This window comes from Eumetopias jubatus, unplaced genomic scaffold, assembly GCF_037043125.1.
Source record: "Eumetopias jubatus isolate StellerSeaLion01/CBP00866 unplaced genomic scaffold, mEumJub1_p1.0 scaffold_14, whole genome shotgun sequence".
Classification (NCBI taxonomy): Eukaryota; Metazoa; Chordata; class Mammalia; order Carnivora; family Otariidae; genus Eumetopias; species Eumetopias jubatus.
In genome coordinates this window covers 29,308,608-29,333,573 of record NW_028274820.1, presented here as the reverse complement: position 1 = coordinate 29,333,573, position 24,966 = coordinate 29,308,608, and the positions used below count along the sequence as shown (strand labels likewise).

General features: G+C 38.9%; 1 protein-coding gene and 1 pseudogene across 1 annotated transcript in view; one reads left to right on the top strand and one right to left on the bottom strand.

The window, feature by feature from the left end:
• The window catches only part of SEMA3E (semaphorin 3E), a 237,114-nt gene that overhangs the window by 87,512 nt on the left and 124,636 nt on the right, over positions 1-24,966 (top strand). The gene's annotated exons all lie outside the window — the stretch shown is intronic.
• LOC114220966 (small ribosomal subunit protein uS9 pseudogene) lies at positions 3,088-3,556 on the bottom strand (annotated as a pseudogene).

Sequence of the window (24,966 nt, the reverse complement as noted above, 5' to 3'; positions counted from 1 at the left end):
CTGAGGAGTCCAAGATAAAAATTTAGTTTCTGGTGAGCATTCTTCTCCTTGCTTTTAGTTGGCTGCCTTCTTGCTCTGTCCTCACCTGGTGAGGAGGTGGGGAGGGAGATCTTGCTCTCTTATAAGCCCACCAATCCTATTGGATTAGGGCCCACGCTTATGAGCTCATTTAACCATAATTACCTCCCAAAAGCCCTATGGCCAAATACACATTGGGGGGTTAGGGTTTCCATGTATGAATTCTGGGGGGACAAAATTTAGTCTGTAACAGTGTATAAGTTTGAATAAAATAGAAACTAAATACTGGATATTTTCACAGAAAACCTATAATAAAATTAGCAGCAAAAGTTATTCCTTTACTAGGTTGCCAGTGAGATCAGTGTCATTGAGGATGTTTTTTGTTGTTGTTTGTTTTGTTTTGCTTTTTTAAAGATTTTACTTATTTGAGAGAGAGAGAGTGCTCACATGAGGGGCAGAGGGAGAGGGAGCAGGGAGCCCAGTGTGGGGCTCCAGGCAGGGCTCAATCCCAGGACCCTGGGATCATGACCTAAGCAGAAGGCAGCCCCTTAACCAACTGAGCCACCCAGGCACCCCACTGGGGATGTTATTAATGGTACTAGGAATACTGTTTTGTTGTTGTTGTTTGTTTCTGTTGTTGTTTTGTTTTAGATAGTTATATTCATTTGGCAATAATCTCAAATTGTTATTGTAAAGTTTGCAAGGGTTTTCAAAACTATCTCAGTGTATCTGGTTATTTAAAAAGTGAGCTGTTTTATGGTGAGCAAGATTTTTTAAACAATTTTTTAAGATTTTATTTATTTATTTGCGAGAGAGAGAGAGAGAGCACGAGTGGGGGTAGCAGCAGAGGGAGAGGTTGTTAAGCAGATTCAGTGAGCCTGCCATGGGGCTTGATCCCAGAACCCTGAGATCATGACCAAGCCAAAGTCAGATGCTTAACTGACAGGTTTTTTGTTTGTTTGTTTTTGTTTGTTTTGTTTTTTGGGTTTTTTTTTGATTATTTGCTTCTTTTGTTTTAGGTAGGCTTGGACATCCATTTTTACCATATTTTTCATGTGATTCAGGAAAAAAAGAAACAAACATTCCTCAACCAAGTTTATACCACACTGGAAATATATAGGCAATTACTCTGTTTTTAGAAATTGTTATCAATTATTCAAAATCGTAAATATGGTATTAGTAACAGATATTTGTCTTAGTTGGTCTAAGATGTTTTTCTGGCCAACTTAAATCGTTTGATGCTGTGGTTATTTCCCTGTATGCTCAATCCCTTAAACAGTCATTCAGTTTAAAGTTTTTATTTGGTCAATTCATTAAAAAAATCAGATCTTCTTAGTCAGAGTGATCAAAGCTTTATTTAGATTTTTAAACAAATAATTAATCTTAGTTTTACTATTACATTCATCAACATAGTAAAAAACTACAACGTAGGTACTTTTGAAAAAATTACCCCATTTATCAAGCTGACATTTTGGCTGCTTCACAAAAAAGGCAGATTCCATCATTGGTGTATACAGAGGCAAATTCAAATCAAATCATTCGTTCCACTTGGAGATGTTTGATTAATGAGATCCTGCTTGGTTTTATTAATCTTTCTGCATTCTTCACATCTCTCTTTTGACACATAACCATTCTCTTTGAAACCACCTTCATTTTCTTTATGTATAATGCAAATTTAATTATAATTTAGGTTTGGAATTTTTTTTCTCCTAGAAATCTTTTCATAAACCATTTATAGGACCTTTATTTGTAAGCTAAATATATTTATCTATTGAGTGTTGTGAAGATCTATTTTTCTAACCTCTCCCTGTTAATAAAACCCACCTGGCGAAGAAAACGAAACATTAAAATAATTAATTGAGACCTTTTGCCTCAAGCATATATGTCTTACCATACCTTTTAGAATATGAAAAGATACCTTAAGTGCAGCTTTAGATTATTACATCAGAACAATGTGGCCTTAGTCATTCTCAAGGTCAGTGACAGGTCTTTAATGCTATCTTTGAAGCAAGTGTGAATAGAATCGAAGTTGCTTTTAGGAACTCTATGGCTACTGTGATAACTGAAAGCCAAATATATTGAATAGATAGATGAATAGTGTAAATGTTTACCATGTCAGCTTAATGAATTAATTAACCTTCTTTTACTGATCTCTTGACCGCCTTTAATTTAATGGGCTTGCTGCTTATTTTATGTACTGTCGAAAACCACAACAGCTTTAGGCAGGAAACATAGTTGACCCCCAACACCACTGCTCCCTAGAGAACAAGGGAACTCTACCTTTAATGCTCACTGAATATAGTCTGGAGTTATGAAACTCAGTTATGAGACTTCAGGCAGGAATCTTTATCTAAAAATAGGAAGGTTATAAATTCAAGAGTTTGACAGTCAGAGTGAGGCACATAGCTCATAGTGGATTCACAGGGAACATGATCTATTGGCGATTAGAAATGCACTCGAAACAAGATATAATTCCATCCCTACCTTGTGTGCTATATTTTCAGGATTTCAGAACCCAGCTGGAGACTGTTAATCAGAAAAGAGTCTTACTCCTACATGGGAATGGTTTATTACTGCTCCTGCAATAAAATCCAGTCCCTAGTTTGAAATCCAAGACTACTCAAAATTCGGATTCTGATTCCTTTTCTAACCTCTTAGCTTTTTAACCTAATTCCACCCTTCCTTTCCTTAGGCAAAATACTTATTTTAACAAGGCGGGGCGGGGAGCAACTTTCTGTAAAGTCAGTTAAGAAATAGGTTAGACTTTGTGGGTCACAAAGACTTTGTCTGTCACAACTACTCAATTCTGCCACTGTTGGCAGGAAGGCAGCCAGAGATCATGCATTAAAACATGGTGCGGTTCTGCGCCAGGACACCTTTATTTACAAAACAGGTGGCATACTTCATTTGGCCCCTGGGCCATCGTTCACGGACTCCAGTTCTAGATCAGTGGATTTACAAACTGTGAATTGTGACTGTTTAATAGAATATGCAATCAATTTATAGACCACAGAGTTTTATTTATCTGTGCAAGCTTAAATTCCCCAGCTACTGTTTATTATGAAGGGTTTATTTGTAGGATTTCTGGTAGCAAGCACGGGCGCCAAGGCCTCCAAACTTTCCGGGATTAGCAGCAACGGGGATCAGCTACCAGCAGGATCTGGTCATATTGGATGAGGATGTCTTTGATAGCTCTCCTGGAAGCCTCATCCATTTGCTGCTAGTAATGGGCTACTCTCCAATATGAGATGAAGTGGCCCATGTGGAAATCTGGGCCACGTGACCACTCGCTTCACGCAGACTCGGAGGTCCTCACCGGCGAATAGCTCATTGCACAGAAGCAGAACAGGTCCAGTAGCTTCTATTGAAGCAAGTATGGCTGGATTAGGGGCCTCACGTTCCTTTTGATGAGGCATTTCCCACGTTTGCAGTGTGCCACGGTATGGCGGTTATTCTTGTATCCGAAGACATGCATAGACTGCAGACGTCCCTCCGACTGCCTGGCTGCAGGCATAGACAAGAGTTTCTCACCTTGCGGCTCTGCAAATGAAAAAGGCCAGTTTTTGTTTTATTTTTAAATAGATGCTTGTTTCTATTACTCTTTCATATTCTTTTAAACATTCTGGGGGGCGCCTGGGGGGCTCAGTCGGTTAAACATTGGGCTCAGGTCGTGATCTCAGGGTTGTGAGATGGGGCCCCAAGTGGGGCTCTCGCTCTGCGGGAGCCTGCTGGAAGATTCTCTCCCTCAGGCCGCCCCCCCACCCCCCGTGCTTGCGGCTTGCTTGCGGGAGCGCGCTCTCACTCTCTCAAATCTTAAAAAAAACAAGTTCTGGGAAGTACAATAAAACAAGAAACAAAAGTATGATTGTAGATGGAAAGATAGAAACTTATTTACAAATGGTAAGATTTTATTACTCAAAAATCCAAGAGATTCACCTGAAAACCCTTTGGAAGGGTGGGTCCCAAAATTACTTAACTCATGGGAATCACCTGGGGGAATGTCTTAAAAAACTTAATACCTGCTCCTTACTCCAAAGAGATTGTGATTTAATTGGCCCAGGCAAGTGTTTTATTTATTTTTTAGATCTGGGATTCAAAAAAAAAAAAAAAAATCAGGAAATATCAACGTGTATGTATTGCATGTAGTAAGAGTACGAACTGTTTTGTGAAACCTTGTTTTCAGATATATTTTATGTCTGTGTGTGTGTTGGCTGTGAAGTGAAATCTATTTGTTACCCATGAGCATGGTGTAAAAAGTTTGAAAGCTGCATTAAATTTCCTAAAATTTGCATTGACTTAAAAGGGGAGCTACACTGACTTCCTTTGGAATTTGTTACGTAGAATAATATTTGAATTGTTGATAGCACTTGGGGTAAAGAGGAGAACTCCAGAGGCAAGAAGGCTTCCAGAAATGCCATCGTGGATATTACAAAGGAAAGTGAGCTCCTCTTGAGGACGATGACCTTTTCCAGCACAGCTGGAAAGGCAGGCAGCCGAGGATCTTACCCCTCCGCACTGCCTAGGCCGTCTGACTGACAACAGTTCCACTAACTCACTACTTTTCCTTTTCTGCCATTTTAATTATTCATATCTCAGTTAAGCAGAATAAGAGAAGAGAAGGCAGTTTCACATGAAGGGAACTTCCCCTGGGTTGAAATAATCCTGGTTTAGATGAAAGAGGGACTTGAAACACCTCCTCACCCTGTCTTGTCTCAGATGAAGTGTCTTTGTGGCATTTGTTTTCCTCTCTTCTCCTGTGTCCTGACCTTGCTTGTTTTCTTTCCACATGTGACTCAAACATAAATTGAGGTGAGAAAGGGGAGGTTTTCTTTTAGATTGTAAATTCTGGGACTCCATGATGCCCTAAGGAAATTCAGGCAATGTTAGGTTGAGGGGGAGAAAGAAAAGGAGGGAAAATACGGAAGGAAGTTATTATAGAATGGCTTTTTGGTATAGTTATTCCTGTTTGGGGGAGGGAGAAAGCCTAGAGGTTTGTAGGGGGTGAAGGAGAAAACCATGTGAAAATTAATTCATCTGCATTAAAGATACAGAACAGAAGTGCTGGTGAGAGTTTCTTACCTTACGGGTCACATGCTACTTACTAATAAATTAACACAAGCAAAGCAAGACTGTACCTTATATTTATTTTATTTTTGTTTTTTGAAATGGGTAAAAATCTCACCTAGATTATGCCTAAAAACTAGAAAGGACTTCAAAGTCATAGACAATCATCTCTCCCCTTTTTATTTTCTTATTAAACTGAAGTTTGGGAGTAAGTCAGAGACAATAAGTGCAGGGAAGAAAGTTAGATCCCAGGTTTCAAGATTCCTAGCTAGATTGTTTCCATCATAGCAAACTCCTTTCTCTTCATAAAGAAAAGGTTACATTTTGCTATATGTTATTATGCAGTCCATTCATACATCTATTCATTCATACTTTTAGAAACTGTTTATTGAATTCTTTTTTTTAATCAGTTGCCTTTTTTTTTATGTTATTTTAGTCGCCATACAGTACGTCATTAGTTTTTGATGTGGTGATCCACGATCCACTGTTTTCGTATAACACCCAGTGCTCCGTGCAGTACGTGCCCTCCTTAATACCCATCACCAGGCTAACCCGTCCCCCCTCCCCCCTCCCCTCTAAAACCCTGTTTGTTTCTCAGAGTCCATCGTCTCTCATGGTTCATCTCTCCCTCCGATTCCCCCCCTTCATTTTTCCCTTCCTTCTCCTAATGTCCTCCATGCTGTTCCTTATGTTCCACAAATAAGTGAAACCATATGATAATTGACTTTCTCTGTATTCTTATTATATGCCAATCACTCTGCTAAGCGCCTCTCTCTAAAAGTAGAATGAGCAGACTTGGTGTCTGCCCTCTTGGAGCTCATGCCTGAAGACATTGAGACATTGAATGTGTCTGAGAGAGACATTGAAAATGAGAGAGACTTTGAAAATACTCATTTCTGGAGGGGAAAGGCAGTTGAATATGTGTTTCCTAAATTCTTGTGTCTATCAGTGTTCATTAAATCCTATTTCCTAGAATGTGAGAACAGCTTCCTAGTTCCATTTTCTGTCTTTTAAAAAAAAATAGTCAAAGACTATAACAAGAAAAATAAAGATGTGGTGAAATAAAGAAACCTCAAATGCTAAGAAAAATCCCAGATTTTTTTTAATTTGCACTGAAATTATCTCCTTCATGTTTCCTTAATTTGTACATGCTTTTACCCAGAAGAAATAACAGGAACACATGCTAATTTTTAAAAAGTCACATTTATCACGTGTTGGTTTGAAAACCAAAAGCCAAATGTCCCATCTCCTGAGGATGGCCATATGCAACAGTGGATTGCAGATGCTTATATTGAAATTATTTTCATAGGTGTCAATCTTATGTCTTAAGGTGGTTCAGATTAATCAAAGAGAAAACAAATCTTTCCACCATAATTTTTACAACACAAGAAGTAAAATATTAAGTAAAATATTTTGGTTTCTTAAAAGTATGCATTTTCATACTTAGCATCTATTCAAAATTAGAAAATAAATTACAAATAAGTAATAAATGTCATACAAACATGAAAGAAAAACACAGGTATTTGAAGACATCTATAGTAAAAATATTCCAATCAAGCATATAGACACAGAATACTTACTGTTTAAAATAAACTAAGGTTTAGGAGTTTCCCTAAGTTGTTTGCTACTTTTTTGATTTTCTTACAAAGTAGAAATGAATATTTATATTGGAATAAAATGATAACCTTAGGTGCTTAATAAGAAGAGTTATAGGGGCACCTGGGTGACTCAGTCGTTAAGCGTCTGCCTTCAGCTCAGGTCATGATCCCAGGGTCCTGGGATCAAGCCCCACATCAGCTCCCTGCTCAGCAGGAAGCCTGCTTCTCCCTCTCCCACTCCCTCTGCTTGTGTTCCTGCTCTTGCTGTCTATCTCTCTGTCAAATAAATAAATAAAATCTTTAAAAAAAAAAAGTTAAAATATTAGGCAGCTAATAGGGCAAACTGATTGTAACTTATATTTTATTGATTATGTGTGCTAAAATAAAACTTTCATACAATTGCAAATGCCAAATTCTCTTTAAGAAAATCCATAGTAGTTTCAGGGAAAAATGAGTATGTATATGTATAGACATACGTATGTCTGTACATATGTGTAATATACACACACGAGTCCAATTTATAATATATGCAATATATATGATATATATTTAATGTAAAATTTATATGTTGCCACAAACACATTGGATTCATGCTATACTTATTAGAATCTTAATTTTAAAATATAAATATTTTGGAAATTGTTCCATGCCCAACAAATAAAACTTATTCCTGCTTTTTAATGGCTATATAGTGTTCTACTTTATGATCCTTCCATAATTTACTAACCAGTTCTGATTGAAAGGTATAGTATCAGGACACCTGGTGGCTCAGTCAGTTAAGCATCTGATTCTTGATCTCAGGTCTTGACCTCAGGGTCATGAGTTCAAGCCCCACATTAGGTCCACTTTAAAACAAAACAAAACAAAACTAAGCTGAGGAAAGAATTAGAACAATTAATACATAGTTGAGGGCACTGTGTCAGTGAAATAGAAAAATGTGCCAACCTAAAGAAATGGCATGATTTCCATATTTAATACCACATAAACAGAATTACCGAGGCAGTGAAACTAAGACACAGAAGACTTGGAAGGAGGCAGGTCTGACTATAAGTACAGTCTCAGTGCATTAAGATGTTATCTCCATGTCTGGTAACTTCTAGACACATTTTTTTTTTTTAAGTTCACATAGGCAAATGGATGGTTCAGTTTTGTCACAACCGTTGTGTGACCCATAATCCTCCTTTTTAATGGAATTATTAGTGCATTGTATTTAAACTAGTATTCTCTAGTTTTAATGTTTTTTTAACATATTACTTGATTTCTCATCAAAATACTGTTAGAGGAAGCAGATTGCTGATGTTACAGTGGAGAAATGGAACCTCGAAAGTTAAATGATGTGCCTAAGAGCACACAGATAAAAAGCATCAGGGCTAGAACTAGAAAAGTTCATAAAGAAACTTTCAGTGTTGGGCGCCTGGGTGGCTCAGTTGGTTAAGTGACTGCCTTCGGCTCAGGTCATGATCCTGGAGTCCTGGGATCGAGTCCCACATCAGGCTCCCGGCTCAGTGGGGAGCCTGCTTCTCCCTCTGACCCTCTCCCCTCTCATGCTGTTTCTCTCTCTCTCTCTCTCTCTCTCTCAAATAAATAAATAAAATCTTTTAAAAAAAAAAACCTAATGCTTCTCGTCTTTAAAAAAAAAAAAAGAAACTTTCAGTGTTTGTTGTCATAGTGCCTTTCAACAAACAAATACATACTTTTATTTTGAACCATAAATATTTTGTACACTGTTAATATCTTCCATTATGATAGCATGGTCATTTCTATTTCTAAGAATTTCCAACCCATCCTTACTGGAGCAGTGCTCATCATAGCACCTTCAAATCACCAACCAAATGTGAGAGTCACCTTTGTCATAGTGCTGGCTCCTCATACTCCAAAGAAAACCTTGAGTATCTAGGTAATCTCAAATTGACCCATCCTGTTTATTCTAACTGTGTAGTCTGAGTATACTGGCATGTGGTGGTGGTTGTTCCATTTCCCTTTCCAGCCAAGAGTAACTCCATTTCTCTAGGGAGCTAGTCCTTAGTCCATGTAGCTTTAGAGAGGCTGACAATCAGGATCTCAAAAATCACTCCCTCTTCTTGGCATAATGGTCAATCACACTATTCTATATCCCTGAACACAAAATTAGATTCAGAGGTTGGGCATGAGATGCATCCCAGGACCATCAGAGTTATGACCCTTAATTCTCTGAAATAGTGCTAGAAGGGTAGTTTTCCCCGGGTTGCAAGAGGTCTGTCCAGATACAATGCAGCCCTGGGCCTGCTGGCAACCGTTTTCTACCGTACTGAGCGGTTCTGACTACAGATGGAGGGAGGAAAATATAATCAGACATAATCAGTCGTGGAGGGAGGCGAGAGAGCGAGATCACTAGTGGCGAGTCCCTGATTTTAATTGCTAAAGCTCAGATTCCTTTGACTCTGAGAAACGTGCTCGCATACCTTCCAGTCCCATGAATCTCTTTTAAAACATGCTTGGTATGATGAGAGTTGAATGTTCATCTCTGAGAGAATACTTGATTTCTGCACAAGTAACCCTGCCTAGGTTTCTGTTGCATGGATTCCCCACACGTTGGTGGGCTCTCCATCACACTGCTCAGCCTTTTACCACCCCCTTTTCAGGTAATACTAAATCCCAGCTAGAGTCAGTAGTGAATGTTCTCATCACCTGGAACAGCCACCTACCTAACCACAGCTGTTCCAGGATTTAAAAACCCTTCATATGCATATACTGCCTGCGTTTACAAAATGCTGGTGAATTTTTTTGAAGGCAAGGTCTAGCTTTTCATGAGAAATTGAATCTCTTTACCCACTACTGATAGAATTTTTATAAGACAAATTTTGCTAGCTTTTGACAGAGGTAGCTCAATTTTCCACCAATGATCTAGAGTATACAAAGATAGCTATTAACTCTTCTATACCTTGGTTAATGTCTTTATCAGTCACCCTTAGCAAGGAAGTAAAATCATGGGCAAACAAAAGCAAGCACATTGATGGAGTTACTGGAGTACAGTTGTAGGCCACGGTGCTATCCGTAAAGAATGTGCCAAGTTACACTGCTCCCTGAAAGAAGAGAAATGGCCTTTCTCTTCTTTGATCGAGAATACGGTTTTCTAGTTACTTGAAGAGGTGCTTCCACTGGTAGTCATAAAATTCTTTAGTTACTATTTAAAACACTTATGTTACATTCCAATGATCACTACATGCGTGATTTAAAATACTCCACCTGAAAGATAATCCTTAATGGGGGTAGAATAGGCAACTTGAATACTCTTCTAATCTCAGGCCTTGTCTGGAAGATTTTTCTAAAGATACAGCACTCTCATTATCTAAAAAGTGTTTACTTGTCCACTTGAGCATATACTTCACATATTTAAGCCCTTTACAGTATGGCTCTTAAAAAAAAATCTGAAAAACTCTCTGAAAATAAGACTTATTAAATCACTAATTTCATCTAAATTTTATTATATCCTTTTATTCTTGTGTTACTTCTGAGAATGTATTTGTTCTAACGGTTTTGTTTTGTTTTTTTAGAACTTGAGAATATAGTAGCCACGTTAAATGGATATTTTATTTTATGGCTCATACTTTGCAAATGGAGTCAGTAAGTGAAAATGTTAAAATGAGTAAAGGTTAAATAGGAGTAAGCTTCTTTAATGAGATCTTGGCATCTACTCAATCTTTTTTTTTTTTTTTTTGCCTGTAGGGATAATTATTTAATATAAATATTAATAGTAAGTTGAAGTGATTGTGAAGGAAGTTTAACAATATTTTTTATTTATGTCACACTACACACTCTTGATAATAGTGTCTTATAGTTTTGATTCAGTGCTTTATTACTCCAGCCATTTTCATGACAGTCCGTGGTACATTCCAGCTAGTCTTATTAAACAAATCAGTTCCAACAAAGCTGCTGTTCGGTCCTTGATGATACTGTATTGCTCTTGTAACTTCAAAAGAAAGAAATGGCAATATTGGATGTTGTAATTGTGATTTTTAATATTTACCTTTTTATTCTTTCTTCAAGATGTAGTGTAATTTTTGAGTTCCCCTACTTAAAAATGCTTAATAGGTCCTTTGTTAAAGATTAGTTTTTATAATGAATATTATATGAAGACTGTACTTTATACTGCAAACCTTCATTATGCTAACCTAGATGACAATTACTTTTGTCTTATCAAAGAGGGCATTATGCAAAAATTATGATAAAAACTACAAGCTTATAATTATATAAGTTCAGTAATTAAATATAAATTAGAGAGCCATTTTCATAATATGCATAGGCAGGCATTATGAGTTGTCCCTGCCAACTTCCTTTCTTTTTTTTTATTTTTAACCACTCACATCTTTACTTAATTTCTTTAGCAGAAACATTAGGTTCTAGAAGTAATCACTATGCAAATGTTTTTGTAAAAATTGCCACAAATTATATAGTTTGCCCACCCATCACTAATGACCAAAAGTTAAAAAAAAAAAAGGAACTGATTAAAAGGGCTTTGTAAATATTTGTAATATATCTGATTTTGCGAAAAATTTATAATGAAAATGTTATCTTAGTTCAGGAAATGATTGAAATCGTTGGTCTTTGCTACCAACTAAAATTGAACTTTCTAAATTCCAGAGGTGGAATATTTAAACCCAAATGCTGCTATTACATGTCTGCCACTTGTAGCTTTTCAGTGTTTAAGGGCAAATATATTTGGACATATATTTCTGAGGCTCTTGCACTATAATATAGTTAAAACGTGGCTTCTTGGATACCAGAGGTAACTGGGCATATGTAGGCAGAGGTAAGGACCTAAACCTCATATATCCCATAGGAAATATATATATATATATATCTCCCATAAGAACCCAGAGTTCTGTGCTATGTACAGGGCTTAATGAGGAAAGGGTTGTATTAGTGCTGACTGCCCGGTCTTCCTTTGTTCCTCTTTACCCACCCTGCTCCAAGGAAAGAGTAAAGCCCAAACCTTGGGGGAAGTAGAGCATTAATTTTCGAGAGCTGCCTTAACAAAGGACCACAAACTGAGTGACTTTAAACAACAGAAATTTATTCTCTCACAGTCCTTGAGGCGGGAAGTCCAAAATCACGGTGTTTGCAGAGCCACGCTGCCTCTGAAGAATCCACAGAATTCTTTTTTGCTTCTTCCTGGTTTCCGGTGCTCCTGCTCTCTCTGTCAAATCAATAAAATCTTGAAAAAAAAAAAAAAAGAAAGAACTTGGAGAGAACAGAAACCGTGGTTGGAGGGAAAAAAGATCTTCATAAAGATTAGAGAAGATACTGTATCTGTGAAACAAGATCAGGTGCTTTTTTTTGTTTGTTTGTTTAAAATAAGCTCTACACCCAACATGGGACTTAAACTCATGACCCCAAGGTCAAGAGTCACATACTTAGCCAGCCAGGTGCCCTCCCCTTTTTAATATATATATATATATTTTTTTTAAGATTTTATTTATTTATTAGAGAGAGAGAATGAGAGATAGAAAGCACGAGAGGGAGGAGGGTCAGAGGGAGAAGCAGACTCCCCGCCGAGCAGGGAGCCCGATGTGGGACTCAATCCTGGGACTCCAGGATCATGACCTGAGCCGAGGGCAGTCGCCTAACCAACTGAGCCACCCAGGCGCCCTTAATATATATATTTTTAAGTAAACTCTGTATCCAAGGTGGGACTCAAACTCATAACCCTGCGATCAAGAAGCATGTGATTTACTGACTGAGCCAGCCAGGCACCCTTGATCAGGTGCTGTTTTGTAGAAAAGTGGAAAATAAAACAGCTCTGTAAATTTAGGAGGAATAAAAATCACAGAAGAAGTTTTGGAGATTAAATTTGAGCTAATATCCCAGAGGTAGAGAGAAAAAGACAAGAAAGGATGGAAAAAATGAGAGAAAATAAGAAAATTTGGGACTAACCCAGAATTTCAAAAAATAAGCATTGAATGAAGAGAAAATAGGGAATGTGTGAGAGAAGTCATCAATAAAGTTGAAGAAAATTTCTTAGTACTTAAATTTATTTCCAGATTGAGAGAGCCCATTGCAATGGATGAGAACAAATTCATACTAAAGCAGATCATAACATTTTAGAACATGGGGACCAGTAGCAGACTCTACAAGGTTCTAGAGGAAATGAAGTTACTCAGTTTCCGGGGATTAGAATTGCTTTGTTCCTCATAGATTCAGCCCTAAAAGCAAAACGGCAACAGAAAAATGCTTTCTGATTACAAAGAGAAATGATTTGCAATGTAAGATTCTATATCTAGCCAAAGTATCAACTAACCTAGAGGGTTGTGTGAATACATTTCAGATTTGCAAGTTCTCAGTTAACCTTGATGCACCATTTCTTAGGAAACGGTCAGAGGATGGTTCCACCAAAACAGGAGAGCAAACCTTAGATCCAGGAAGAGGAGATTAAGTTAAGGAAGGAGTAAAAAGAATCCCCAGGATAAGAGTGATAGATTATTTTTTTTCATTTTATTTATTTATTTTTAGAGCGCGCACAGGTGTGGGAGGAAGGGAAGAAGGGAGAGAGAGAGACACTCTCAGGCAGACTGCCCGCTAAGCGTGGAGCGGGGCTCTATCCCACGACCCTGAGATCATGACCTGAGCTGAAATCGAGAGTCAGATGCTTAACCAACTGAGCCACGTGGGCGACCCAAGAGTGAAGGATCATCTTATACTGAGCGTCTGCACCGACAGTGTCTCCAGTCCACTCTGCTGCTGGGCAGAGGCTCTGAGAGTGTTCTCTAGGGTGGTGATGCTGACAGACTGCTGGATGCATCTGGAAGTACTGAGCAGGGATTTAGACAACTGCTGCAGGGCTGGGTGTGGGATTTGTGATATGCATATAGAAAACTAAGCAGAAAAAACCCCCCAGAGAATATTAAATCTGATGATTAAAAAGACCAGGAAGAAAGAAAGTATATCCCTGTTATATTTAACTTTGTTCAAAGATAAGCTTTAAAAAAAAAAAAAAAAGGTAACAATATTTTATTAGTCCAAGAACCCAGAGTTCTGTGCTATGTACAGAGATGGAATAAATTGCTAAAACACACCACCTGCTTCCAGGAATGAGGCTCGGCTCCTGCACAGATTGTGTTCTCAACATTCCCGGAACTGCTAGCTCAGTGCGTAATGAAACAACTTGGAATTTCTTTTTCTTTTGACTAAGTACTCCAAGAGCTCCAAGAAATTGCTCTGCTTTCAGAACATGAAGTCCAGGTTTCCTAGAGATAGTTTTGGCCCTTTTATTTTATTCTGCTGGGGAAGATTTGAGAACCTCATGTCCTGTAGTGTACTTCAGGTAGATCCATGGAATACTGATGCATTCAGAATTTTGTAAATTTCTCTATGGAGATGACTTCTCCATTAAGGGGAAGGGAGAGCTCTCCTTGCAAGTTCTATAAGGCAAACTTGGCTAAGTATAAATAAATTTAAGTTTTGCTCAAGCTGTGTTACAGTTTCTGAAGTCTTAGGTAACATTATTTTAGTTATTATGGAAAACAAAGTGGTTTCATAGTTCACTCATGATTAGGCAAATAGGTTCCTCTTTTATGGAATTTTTAAATGAGATTTTAAAGCGTTTTCCCCAAGAATGGTGTATGAATTCTTTTTTATTGTATGTTACTTACTCATTCAAAATTCAGTTATTAGTTATCACCTAGGTCTCAGGCAATGGAATTGCAAAGGCAAGACATGGTTTGCCCTCATAATGGTGTATTTAGTCTTAAAAAAGAAAAACACATGAATACTCCTTAAAATTTGATAAAATGCATCTGAAATCATAGATATAATGTAGGAACACCAAAGGACAATATGTACACTGGGAAAGGCCTTAATAATATCCTTCTTTCTGGGAAAGCTGAGGAAGAAAAATCTACCAAGGAGACAGAGTGATTGTGCAGAGTATGAGAAGAACACACCAGAAAGTATCAGGAAAACCAAGGACGGACAGAGTCAGCATGGCAGAATGGCTACCAGGGGTGATTCCACTGGGAGAGAAAGAAGATAATGACAGGAAAGTTAGCAGGCAATTCAACAGGGCAGCAACGTCTGATTATTTTCTTGAACAGAACTTCTGTGGATGGGTGAGGTTGGGTGAGGAACTTCCGTGGATGGGTGAGGTTGGGTAAGGAACTTCCGTGGATGGGTGAGGTTGGGTGAGGAACTTCCATGGATGGGTGAGGTTGAAACGCTTTGCGGCAAACTTGTCTATTGGTAGCGATTTTGTGATATTATTAAAAACACCTCCCTCTGATTCTCTCCCACCTCCAGTCTCTAACCTCTTTCCTGAATAATCTCTCTCCTTAGCTTAACCAAAAGCTATTTTTCTCTTAGGACCACTCTTTGTGAAAATCACGAGCAGAAACTTTTCTCTTCCTCCCTCATTGCAAGTTTGAGGTTAGGTAGATGGCTGTTAGACCTCTTAGTCCTTACTACCAGTAATAATAAAGAAGAGGCAGGACCGCCGCTGACCAAGTGCGTAGTGTGAGCGGCCCTGAACGGGTTCCGTTGCGCCTCATTGACTCTGGTGCATTCCACTAGCTCTTTCGCCCCTGCTGTCCGCCATCCTCTTGTCTGTTGCCTTGGACCCATCCCCTCTCTGTGCTGGGTTGGCCCTCCCCCTGTGCTGTTCAAGCCACTGTAAGTAGTTGCCCAAACACTACAGTCGTAGGCTTCCCTGCCTTCCTCATGGTATTTCCATCAGTCCTGAAACTTGTTCTTTGTGGTTCATTAAGGGTAACAGAAGTGTTAGGGAAAAGTGGGAAATGAGGCTAAGCTAAATGTCTCAGGCAAGTAGAGCAAAGTGTGAAGGGAAGGAAGGCCTAGAGGAGACAGTGAACCAAAGAATGAGGGATTAAATTTGAATTAGTGGGCGCCTGGGTGGCTCAGTGGGTTAAGCGACTGCCTTCCACTCGGGTCATGATCCTGGAGTCCCGGGATCGAGTCCCACATCGGGCTCCCTGCTCAGCAGGGAGTCTGCTTCTCCCTCTGACCCTCTTCCCTCTCGTGCTCTCTATCTCTCATTCTCTCTCTCAAATAAATAAATAAAATCTTTAAATAAATAAATAAATTTGAATTAGTAACCGAAAGCCCAGTAGGAGGTCATATTAAAAGAAAATAACACTTAATATACCTGTTTATACCCAGTGTATCTCCTGATAATGTCATAGATGTTATCTCAAGTGCTATCTTACACCGCATTCCCCAGAAGATCTTTTTTTTTTTTTAAACATATAATGTATTATTTGTTTCAGGGGTACAGGTCTGTGATTCATCACACCCCACAATACATACGCTCCCCAATGTCCATCACCCAGCCACCACATCCCCCCGCCCCCGCCCCCCTTTGCTCCAGCAACCCTCAGTTTGTTTCCTGAGATTAAGAGTCTCTTATGGTTTGTATCCCTCTCTGGTTTCATCTTGTTTCATTTTTTTCCTCTCTTCTCCTATGATCCTCTACCTTGTTTCTTAAATTCCGCAGAAGATCTTAAGATGTGTATTGGTGTGCAAATGATTTGCTTAAGAAGTGCTCCCATAGGAGACTAGTAAACGTCATGGGCGTGAGGGGCAGGCTTAGGACAAAAATTAGGGGAAAGACAAGGATCACTTCAGCTTGCTCTCAAAAGGAAACTTTAGGTTGTAAAGTAACCCATAGAGGTACCCTGACTGAAGCAAGGGATAGGAGTTTTTGTACCACTGCATCTGTTACATGTTGGTCAATGGCTGGCAGAAGAAAGAAATTGCCAGGCACTTCTGGCTTTCTGTGGTGTTGGCAGAACAGCTCCAGTAGCTGAGGAGAGTGATCTGAAAACAGCCATGAATACAGGATGTTAGAAATAAAAACCCACCAACTTAGAGGAATACACAAAAAGAAACAAAAAAGGGGGGGGGATTATCTGAGGGGATCTAGATGAAGCTCTCAAAAGTATCTTTGGATAAAATTATTGCTTAAGGTAGCATTTAGGAGAAAGCTGATTTATAATTTCTCAAGAATTCACCATGATGTATCTGTCTGATGCATCTGGATGACATTTCTGTGTAGCACATCTTTATAATGCTCAAGTATAAATAGTTGTATAATAGTTTCATAGAACATGTCTGACTAATTCTTTTCTCTGAGTGACATAACATTAGATAACATGTGGCTTAATGTTTTGTTAAGATAGCTGCTGTAGACTGAATTCTGTCCACCCCGCCCCCAAAATTCATATGTTGAAACCCTAACCCCTGATGTGATTGTGTATGGACTAAGGGAGGAATTAAGGTTAAATGAGGTCATAAGGGTAAGGCCTTCATAGGATTAGTGTCCTTAGGAGAGATACCCAAGAGCTCCTTTGCTTGTTCTCTACCACATAAGGACAAATCAAGAAGGTAGGTCTGCAAGCCAGAAAGGGAACTATCCTTGGGAACTCAGTTGGCCAACACTTTGATCTTATACTTCGCAGCCTCCGGAAATGTGAGAAGGAAGTTTCTGTTATGTCAGCCACCCCACCCATGGTATTTCGTTATAACAGCTAGACTAATACAGTGCCATGTGTCTGTCCTCATCTTTAAAAATGTTTTATTTTCTTAAGGAAAACATACACCTTAAAGCAAAATTCAGAAAGAATGGTTTTACTTCTAACACCATCTTTTCCCTAGCTAGTGAAAAGTAATGCAATGGCTTTGCCATTGAATAAGAAATTTTTATATAATCAGTGTTATAAATCGTGCAGGATTGGAATGGAATGGTGCCTAAATTTGCCCTTTCCAGGTAAACCTAAAATGTTGCCTGTTTGTCTTGATAAAAGTGTTTTTTCTGTCCTTAGAAAGTCTGAACCTGCATCCTGGCGGAGACTGGTCTCTAAGACACTACAGGAGGGACTGTGATTTGAAAAGAAAATGTTCCTTGGCAGGAACAGCTACATACGTCCTTATAAAATTTCCATTGGCATTTTGTGCATCTATATACAGGATCTTTAAAAAATCTTAAAAAGTCCAGGTGCCTCCCAGAACAGGGACCAAAGCCCCTATTAACTGCAATGAAAACATTCTATTTACAGGCCGACTGCAGAGGAGGGAGTTAGCCATGTGGCTGACATCTTACCCTACACCCGAATGCCCCAAGCTCAAAGAGCCCCAAACAGACCAAGGCAGGTTGCTGTTGGGAGCCAGCCAGCAAGACCTGGCAGCTCTCCACCTTATTCTCTAGGGCGGGTGTTTGTAACAGGCCAGTTACAAAGAATCTGAGCTTGCCAATTTGCCGTAATCAGCAAGGCTAAGTTTGGCTACAAATTGTCTCCGAGTGGCTACGTCTTCAAGTGGACTTGGCAGTAACTTCTCTCCTGTCTAGCCCCAAAGCAGTATTTGAATTGGAAATGCTGTATTTGCATATTTTTCTTAAATGAAATAGAGGTTTGCCTTCCAGTACTGATGAGAGGGGTGGATTTTGTTCCTTAAGAGGCTTTTACCCCCTTACAGCACCAGAGCTGGTCTTGAGCTTGTTCTCATTGATCCTCCCCAGCCTTCCTTCCACGGAGCCCATGTCCTCATTTAGTCTTTTTCCCCACTGGTAGAGCAGTTGTGGTAGTAGATGTGAGAAGTGTTGATTTAAAAAAAAAAAAAAGATAAGGGAGAAAGCTCACATTGATTCCATCACCAAATCCTTCTCTTCAAGGTCCTTTTGTGGGTGAAGGAGCTAAGTAACTGAGACGAGAGCAGCTGTCTGGCCAGCCCGTTCCTGAGATTCCCCCATCTCCTAATGAGTGTAATGTGCTAGTTGTACTCTCCTAGGCATAACTTGGAAGCAAAGATGTGAATGGCTCTCAATAAATATTTAAATGAATACAAGCTCTCTGGATCGAAATAGTTTGGGTCTTATTCTACAAGGACAGATCAGAGAATTGCCTGAACATAGGTAACATCTTGGCAGTGCCAATGACAAATGAATGTCAGGGTTGATTTTACTGTCAGCCTTCTTCGACTGTAGCTTATATATCCATTTATTTTTCACATATTTATTTTTTTTAAAGATTTTATTTATTTATTTGACCAAGAGATAGCACAAGTAGGCAGAGCTGCAGGCAGAGGGAGAAGGAAAAGCAGGCTCTCCGCTGAGCTGGGAGCCCGATGCGGGGCTCGATCCCAGGACCCCGGGATCATGACCTGAGCCGAAGGCAGCCACTTAACCGACTGAGCCACCCAGGCACCCCCATTTTTCACATTTATTGAGCACCTACTATGTAGCAAGTGTGGCAATTGAAAGGCAATTGCGGTGCGTAGGAGGATTGGACAGATGAAGCAACCTGTCTCATGTCCTAGCTCTGAACCTGGAAAGTTTATGACCTTGGGCAAGTTACTTATCCTTTCTGTGTCTTGGTTTTCTCTTCCATAAAATGGCCCTGAAGACAGATCTGTAAGGGGCAGGTGTGCAGATTATGTGGCACATGGGTAATAGATATTGTTACTACTGTTTATGCTCAGTTCTACCCATACTGAAGTCAGTAAGACAAAGTGCCCGAGACTCTTCTAGTTTGGTGGGGTCTAAAGGTAAGAAAATTAATGAATCAAAGCTCAGTGTGATAAGTGCTATAAGAGATCTATTCCAGAGCTGTGGCACTCATAGTAGGGGTTACTTAGTCCAAGGAGAGAGGGTGATGTTAGGGTTTGGTATGAGTTTTGAACCACTTAACCTAAGAGACAAGATGATGAGGTCTCCAGAAAAGGCACAGACCTGAAAAAAACATGGTGCCTTCTGGGAATGCTACATAATTTACTATATCCACTACTAGGGGAGACTCTGGGAGCCTGGTAGAGAATGAAATCAGGGTAATAGGACCAGGGCCAGGCCATGCTTAAAAAATGTCAATTTACATTGCGGAACATTAGACAAGTCAGATTCTAGAAAGTTTACTCTGGGTCTAGGGAGAACAATACGTTTGAGTTGATAAGTCTGAAGACCAAGATAGGATAGAAATTTATGAGAAGCAATTGCAGTGAGGGGTTTCATTGGACTGGAAAGCAGGGAATTAGACCCCTGTAGAACAGTGGCCACATATTAAGACTGTGGAGTAATAGAAGGCCACATGGGAGCTTCCATGAGCAGAGGGCTGTGCTCTAGTCTGGACCCAGAGGATCTCAGGGAAGAAAGGGGAAGGAAGAACAGGAAACATGACCACTGGCATTCGCTGACATCGGGTGCACTTCTATCCTATCTTTTTATTAATGACTATAATTTTCTGCTATTTTGCTGTTCTACATAAATCATTTAATTTTATCCTTAAACAATAATTTTATCCAGTAAGTGCTATTACCTTCATTGTATGGATAAAAGAAACATACATAAGTGAAGTGATTTGCCTAAGATGAAATAACTAATAAGATGAGCTTACACTTGAACTGAGACTGAAACCAAAGTTGACTTTTAGAGAGTTTTTCCAGTCTATGAGCCTCTTTTCTAGTTATATATCTTCTTTTTCCCAGTCTCCAGTTTCAACCAGTGGTATTACTATCATTGTAGATTTCCTTGTATCTTTTCCTTTCTTTACCTGTGATTTACAAGTGTTCACTGATCTGCTGTCTCTTATTTCTGGACTAGTGAACATATTTGGCAAAACCCATAGTTGTTCATTCATGTTCTCCAACTTCAGCTGAATCCATATAATGTTCTCCAATTTTCTCCATGTATCTTTTCCATTCTGTGGCCTGTTCCCATAAATACCTCTCAGACTGAGACTCTAATCCTTATGTACCAACTACAAATCCATACCCCACTCAAAAGATGTCAATTTTTTCTCCTTTCATGAGGAAAACCAAGGAGATCATGTGCATTACCTCAAATTTCTATTCCTTCTGTAGATTCTTTCTGTCCACTCTCTACAACCCCTCACACGTTTATGTGCCTCTAAGGCAAACAGTAGCTTTGGGATTTCTGAGCTCCTAATGGAGTTAACCCTGCTAATTACATTTCTCACCCACAGTCCCCAAACCATTCTTCGTGGTCCTCATTTACTGCACTTGTATAAGCACATCCTTATTTACTTCTGGTTCCCCTAAAAACTTACCTTTGTCCCTTCTTTTCCAGTTGGCTCATTTCAGATCTCAATAGTGGTTAAAAGCTAGAAAATCTCACTTTCCATTGCACGACAGGTACATCTCGCTAGCATCTGAATTTTGATCCCTAATGGTATTTTTGCTTATATCTTCTCTTTCTCTCGTCCCCTGCTTTCCTTTTTCCTCTCTTCTGTTGATGATAGTTTTGCTGCTGTAGGCTTCTGCTGTCCTTCCCCCCTAATCCACTCCATTCCTCATAATGGAATAGCTTAGTCAAGAAAAATATTCTCTCTCCTTAGAAGAGGGTGGGTTATAATGAGGCAGCTAGTACACAGTACATTACAAATTCTTTACTAAATGAGGAGTGCCTGGGTGGCTCAGTTGTTAAGCGTCTGCCTTCGGCTCAGGTCATGGTCCCAGGGTCCTGGGATCGAGTCCCGCATTGGGCTCCCTGACCAGCGGGAAGCCTGCTTCTCCCTCTTCCACTCCCCCTGCTTGTGTTCCCTCTCTCGCTGTGTCTGTCTCTGTCTAATAAATAAAATCTTAAAAAAAAATTCTTTACTAAACGATTAAGATTTTTTAAATTTTTCCCTATCATACATAGGTTGGAGGGCGTATAGCAAAAGCAGCATTTCTTGGATTATGAATGCAATTAAATTCTGAAATAAGAATATTTACCCTAAGCTTATGGGGAAATAGAGCTCGTGAAGTTGCTGATGTATTTAGAACAGAGTCTGGAAGCATCATGGTTTCCTCCTCCTCTGCCTCTGCAAAGACAACTTGTTATTGACAGAATAGAATGTGTAAAGGCCACTGAGCAGTCTTTCATGCTCTAACATAAGGCAGCTGCAAAAACACATGATGTGGAGCATCAAGGCCATGGCTGAAGTCTTTCCTTGTCAAGGCAGATGTGCAACTCCAATGCCTGTGCTTGTAGACCCTGAAAGGAGTAGGGTAGATCTGCTATAGGAACTCTAGAGCTGTGTGGTGGTTCTTTCACTGTGGTAGTGACAAGGGTACATTGAGTTTAAGATTGTATTCCAGGAAGCAAAACAGTCAATGAAATGGATACAGTATTCTCATTGTAACAAATTCCCCTTATATGTGTACTCTACGCTATATATACTCAGAACATGCACATGGGATGCCTTGGGTTGTTCATCTTTTACTTTCCCTGCTATAATTTATTATTGTAGTTTCACTGGAAGGCACTGGTAAGAACCAAACTCTCTCTAAAACATGTCCGATACAGTGAAAAACAATGTAGCAAGTGAAGAAACCTAGCTACTGAAACATACCATTTTGTGTCCACTCATGTTAAATATTTAAAATTAGGTGCTGTGAAAATATCAGAATATATTGGCTTTCATGGTGACAATAAAAGTGGTCTGTCCTAAGTATTTATATACAGTTATTTATAATTGTTGAGTTTACATAATATTGTCTTACTCTCTTCAGTTTAGGTAACTGAACATAACACTCAGCAGTGTCACAATCAATAGACAATAGAAAATCATTTTCTTTTCTTCCCTTTTTTTTAAAGAGATTTTATTTATTTGTCAGAGAGAGAGAGAGAGAGAGAGCACAAGCAGGTTCCTACTGAGCAAGGAGCCCAATGCGGGACTCGATCCCAGGACCCTGGGAGCATGATCTGAACTGAAGGCAGATGCTTAACTGACTGAGCCACCCGGCAGCCCAATAGAAAATCATTTTCATGTTGACCTCTTCTAAGTATGGTTTACATTCTGAAAGATTTCAAATTTGAATTATCTTTATTTGTAATGGAATTATATTTTTCCTTAATTATGACTTCCTAAGAATTCTTTTCCAGGTAAAATCAGTAGGCCCAAATATCTTTACATGTTTTTGTTTTGTTGTTTGTATCTCTGTCAAATAGTGTTTAAAAATGACTAAATGCCTGTTTGGAAAGAAAAACATTTTCTCTTTAAAATAGAAAATATGTGTCATTTAAAGGAGGGAAACTGTGAAGCTACAACTCTTTTATACATTAGTATACCTGGACGTTAGTATTGCGCATAAAAATGCTTATTCAGTTAATGAGTAAAACTAAGTTTACAGGGAGGAAAATAACTTTATGGTTGATTGTGATATGTTATATGAAAATATCAATGTAATGACCTAAGGGAGTCACTGACAACTAGTTGTTTTATATAGAGATTCAGTATTTGGGAAAAAATATATCAAATCCATTTTTTTAAATAGTCTGGAAGTCTTGCCATTTCTAGGTGAGCAATCAAACATGAAGATCCCTGGTAATCATTATTTCTGTAGTAAACTCTAAGGATTAAGGAGATGGATAAACAGTCACAGTACAGTCACATCTTGGACTTTTCCAGGAGTATTTTGTGATGGAAAGATGATGCACATTAGTAATATCTCAGGGGCGCCTGGGTGGCTCAGTTGGTTAAGCGACTGCCTTCGGCTCAGGTCATGATCCTGGAGTCCCGGGATCGAGTCTCACATCGGGCTCCCTGCTCAGCAGGGAGTCTGCTTCTCCCTCTGACCCTCTTCCCTCTCGTGCTCTCTATCTCCTATTCTCTCTCTCTCTCAAATAAATAAATAAATAAATAATCTTAAAAAAAAAAAAAAAGGAATATCTCAGATTCTCCCCTCTTCCAACCAGTCCTTCCTTGACAAGAGGGGAATAGGCTAAGGAAATCTGTGTCATTTTCTGCTAGTCTTCTTGATAATTTGTACTCATCATTCAGATCACCTTTAATATAAAAGAACAATTCAGGCCCAAGGCCCCAAGAACTTTATTACCATATTTACTTGGAATTGAGGACATTTCTTTTTTTCCTAAGAAAAGTCCTTTATTGAGCTTAAAAAGTGCTCCACAAAGTAAAACCCCGGCAGGACAGGAGGTTGCCTGAGAGGCCTCTGCCCCCTGCCTGGAGTTGCTAAAAGTCGAAAGAAATGAGGGAAGATGATGGTTGGGGGTTGGAGGCTCTGGGTTGGGGGAGCCTTGGGGGAGACTGATTGTTTCTCCATCTCCCATCTGACCAAGGCCCCTGCTTTGTTTAAATTTAATCTCTTATTTGCCCTGGCAAGGACAAAGCACATTTCAATTAGGCCTCTGCTGGGGACAGTGGTTGCTGTTTCAAGGGGGAAGAAAAAGTCATGCATGGGAAAAATAATTTTTCTTCATTTTTTTTGCTTACCACATATATGCATCTATAGGAAAAAAGTTGTGTGCCTGTTAAGTGAAACATCTAAGTAAATCCGATACTAATCATTATGCGGTTATTCCCTGTTCCTCTTACTAATTCTCCCAGTTCTTTAAAAAAAGCTTGACAAATACACATGTAAGCAGCATATTTCTATTTAATCAGAAACTGTTATTAAATGTCTAGTTAATAACATGTAAATCTAACTTCATTGGTCTTTCTTCCTCCTTGGATTAAGAATGGGAATGTTTTTCTCCTCCTGCAGCTGAGTAGTTTCCAATTAAAGAGGGGAAAAAAACCTAGATTGTGTGTTAGTCGTGATATGCCATCAGTCAGTAAAATTTACAAAATTTATTTATACTTGAAGTCAAGTTTGGTATGCAGTTACGTTGGACAAAAAATAAAGTTTTCTTTTTCCTTCATTTTTAGAAAACAGAGTCTTTAGGAAAAAAATTATAGAGATCTACTTGAAGATCCTGAATTTGAACCATTAGATCCTGAATTTGAACCATTGTTACATTTATACCAAAAACGTTGAGATTTTGACAGCTTGATCAAAATAGCATGGCATTTATTGGAGACATATATAATTGGTTAATGACATTTGAAAACCTAATTTTGTAAGTTCTAAAAACACAGTGTAAATTTTGTTTTCCTCAATGTGCATGCTGAAGTCACCCAGCTAAATTGCTTCTCTTGTAATAGGAAAGTGTATGTATAGGTGCATTTTTTTAAAGGACACCCAGCCTTTCATGGTAAAACATAACCTAAATACGGTCTCATAGACATTTAATTTTGTGGCAAGTGCACCTTAACTATGAATGACATATTTAAATGTGTAAGATTTTAAAATTTGTTGGGGCAGCCAACATTGGACAATCATTGCATTGATTTGTTTTTAGAAAAATGTGTACTTCTTGCTTCAAATTTAAAATGTTTATGGCTGATTCCTCTGGGAACTTTGCACAGAGCATTTGGAAGTGTTATGGGAAGGGGTAATTATGCTGTCCAGGGAATTTGTCAGGGAACAGAACTGTTGGAGATTAAAGGAGATGTGATGGGTGCAG